The 3,862-nt window shown below is 48.1% G+C and overlaps 1 pseudogene; it reads left to right on the top strand.

Annotated features, from left to right (window-relative positions):
- The first annotated feature begins 212 nt into the window (after window positions 1-212).
- LOC100947556 lies at window positions 213-637 on the top strand (annotated as a pseudogene).
- Window positions 638-3,862: the final 3,225 nt, after the last annotated feature.

Here is a 3,862-nt window from a genome sequence, read left to right as displayed (position 1 = left end):
TTCTGTGTTTAGTAGAAACGGAGTCACACTCTTGCTCAGGCTGGTCTCAAAATCCCGAGCTCAAGAGATCCACCTACTTTGGCCGCCCAGAGTGGTGGTATGACAGGCCTGAGCCATCATGGCCCACCAGGGAACTAGCATTAAAATGCATACCAGGCCTTCCTTTTCCAGTTGCGGAGCTGTGCAGGGAGGACCCCCAGTCTACGCTGGTAGCCATGCCATCCAAGCGCCTGCTTCAGCCCGCGCAGGTCTTCCCACGCAAGAAAACTGCCACAGCTGTGGCACACCGCAAACACAGCAGTGGCCTCCTCAAGGTGAACGGGCGACCCTGGAGATGATCCAGCTGCACACACTGCCGGACAGGCTTCTGGAACCTGTTCTGCTTCTGGGCAAGTAGCAGTTTGCTGGTGTAGACATTCGTGTCCCTGTGAAAGGCAGTGGTCACGTGACCCAGCTTTATGTTATCCATGGGTCCATCTCCACACCAGAAATATGTGGATGAGGCTTTCAAGAAGAAGATTAAAGATATCCTCATCCAGTATGACCAGACCCTGCTTGTAGCTGACCCCGTTGCTGCGAATCCAAAAAGTGTGGAGGCCCTAGTGCCAGAGCGCGAGACCAGAAATCTTACCAATAAGCCCATCATGAAGGTTGGGGTTCACTTGAACAATAAACAATGGTTGTAGAGGAAAAATAAAAGCACAACAGCTATAATCTCAGCACTCTGGGAGGCTGAGGCCAGTGGATTTCTTGAGCTCAGGAGTTGGAAACCAGCCTGAGCAAGAATGAGACCCCATCTCTACTAAAAATAGAAAAACTAGCTGGGCATCATGGTGAGTCCCTATAGTCTCAGCTACTTGGGTGTCTGAGGCAGGAGGATCACTTGAGCCCAAGAGTTTGAGGTTTCTGTGAGCTATGACAGCACAGCCCTCTACCAAGGGTCACAAAGTGAGACTGTCTCAAACAAAAAAAAAAAGCACAACAGGCCTGGCATGGTGGCTCACGCTTGTAATCCTAGCACTTTGGGAGGCCAAGGCAGGTGAATAGCTTGAGCTCAGAAGACCAGCCTGAGCAAGAGTGAGACCCAGCCTCTTATCAAAAATAGAAAAGTTAGGCTCGGCGCCTGTGGCTCAAGTCGCTAAGGCGCCAACCACATACACCTAAGGTGGGGGGTTCAAATCAAGCCCGGGCCCACCAAACAATGACGGCTGCAACCAAAAAATAGCCAGGTGTTGTGGCTGGTGCCTGTGGTCCCAGCTACTTGGGAGGTGGGGGCGGGAGACTCGCTTGAGCCCAGGAGTTGGAGGTTGCTGTGAGCTGTGATGCCACATCACTCTACCCAGGGGGACAACTTGAGGCTCTGTCTCAAAAAAAAAAAAATAAAATAGAAAAGTTAGGTAGGTGTTGTGGTGGATGCCTGTAGTCCCGGCTACTAAGGAGACTGAGGCAGCAGGATCACTTGAATCCAAGTCTGAAGTTGCTGTGGGTTAGGCTGAACACCACGACACTCTAGCCTGGGCAACAGAGTGAGATGCTATCTCAAAAATTAAAAAGAAAAACAATTAAAAGAGCACAATACAAAGATAATTCACTAGCACCTTAATAGTAATGACCACACTGTCAAACAGAAATACACCTGATCTTAGCCAAAAGGCCCAGAAGCGATGTCAAACAGAAATATCAGTGAAGCCCAGAGTGCTATGGAGACAGGTAAGAGACAAAGGGAGTGGTCTCTGACTTATAGCCTTATCAGAGACAGAGAAACAATGTTAGACTTGCCTGGAACAGACTCTCCTAGGTGTGGTTCCCCAGAGCCCTGGGAAAAACAAGCCTTATCTTGAAAAGAGGAAGGATTGGATGCAAGGAAGTTTGAAACAAACAATGGCAATTCAGGCCTTGGAGAGAACTAAGCTGTGTGCAGGAATAATAAGAGAGAGGAAAAAAAAGAATTCTGACCACAAACAGCATGCAATAGGAGAAACAAAGAAGTATATTTCTAAGAACAGAACTGTATAGGTCCAGCGCAGCACCTGTGGCTCAGTGAGTAGGGCGCTAGCCCCATATACCGAGGGTGGCAGGTTCGAACCCGGACCCAGCCAAACTGCAACAAAAAGTAGCCAGGTGTTCTGGTGGGCTCCTGTACTTGGGAGGCTGAGGCAAGAAAATCGCCTAAGCCCAGGAGTTGGAGGTTGCTGTGAGTTGTGATGCCACAGTACTCGCCAAGGGCAATAAAAGAACTGTGTGAGTACAGAGAGATGAGGAAACCAGGACTGGATTGAGTTCCACCAACTAAGAGGTATATGTGACCCTGCACAAGGTACTTACTTCATCTTACAGTGTTTCAATATTTTCCCCCTCTAAGCTGGACTGACAGCTGTTGTAAAATGTAAAATCATTCTCAGAGGCTCAGCACCTGTAGCCCTGTGTTTCAGCCACCAGCCACATACACCGAGGCTGGCGGGTTCAAACCCAACCAGGCCCTGTTAAACAAGGACAACTCCAAAAAAAAAAAAAAATAGCCAGGCGTTGTGGCGGGCTCCTCTAGTCCCAGCTACTTGGAAGGCTGAAGCAAGAGAATTGCTTAAGCCCAGGAGTTTGAGGTTGCTATGAGCTGTAACACCACAAGGGGTGACATAATGAGACTCTGTCTCAAAAAAAAAAAAAAAACATTCTCAGAGAAGGTCACATACAACATCACCTTTACAGTATTCTACCAAAAATGTTCAACCTGAATCTAAACCTGTGGAAACAACTGGATAAACCCAATTTAAGGAATATTCTGTAGAGCTAGCCTAGGGTCACTTTTACAAAAAGGATAAGAGTGGCTGGGTGTGGTGGCTCACGCCTGTAATCCTAGCACTCTGGGAGGCTGTGGTGGGTGGATTACTTGAGCTCAGGAGTTCAAGACCAGCCTGAGCAAGAGCAAGACCCCATCTCTACTAAAAAAGAAAAACTAGCCAGGCATTCTGGCTGGGGCCCATAGTCTCAGCTACTCAGGAGGTTGAGGCAGGAGGATTGTTGGAACCCAGGAGTTTTAAGATTGCTGTGAGCTATGATGATGCCATGGCATTCTGCCCAGAGTGACAGAGTAAGACTCCCCTTCTGGAGAAAACAAAAAAGGGTGACCATCTGGTCCTGGTTTGCCTGGGACATTATTGGTTTTAGTACTGCTAGTCCTGGATCCCAAAACACCCCCTCTCACTCCTGAGAAAATCAGGATAGTTGGTCACCCCTGAGGGAGACCCGAATTGTCTTAGCTGGGTTTAATAAGTCTTCCCATGTAACATGAAGAAAAGAAGATATTTCCTTTATTTTTCTTTTTACTTATTTTTTTCTTCCTTTTTTTCTTTTTTTTTTTAGACAGGGCCTCAAGCTGTCACCCTGAGTAGAGTGCTGTGGCGTCACAGCTCACAGCAACTCCTGGGCTCAAGCGATTCTCCTGCCTCCGCCTCCCAAGTAGCTGGGACCACAGGCGCCCGCCACAACACCCCCCTATTTTTTGGTTGCCCCAATCATTGTTGTTTGGCGGGCCCGGGCTGGACTTGAACCACCAGCTCAGGTGTATGTGGCTGGTACCTTAGCCGCTTAAGCCACAGGCACTGAGCCTATTTATATATTTTTTGAAACAGAGTCTTACTGTCACTCCAGCTAGACTGTAGTTCCTTCATGATAGCTTACTGCAACTTCAAACTCCTAATCCTCAAATTCCTGGGTTCAACAGATCCTCTTATCTCAGCCTCCCGATTAGCTGGGTCTACAGGCATGTGTCACCAGACCCCGCTAATTTTTCTATTTTTTTGTACAGATGAGTCTTGCTTTTGCTGGTCTTGAACTTCTGCCTCCCAGAACATTAGCATTACAG

Source organism: Otolemur garnettii, unplaced genomic scaffold (genome assembly GCF_000181295.1).
Source record: "Otolemur garnettii isolate 467f Iridium unplaced genomic scaffold, OtoGar3 scaffold00023, whole genome shotgun sequence".
Classification (NCBI taxonomy): Eukaryota; Metazoa; Chordata; class Mammalia; order Primates; family Galagidae; genus Otolemur; species Otolemur garnettii.
Note: the sequence above shows the minus strand (reverse complement) of the source record. Positions and strands in the feature narration are given on the sequence as shown.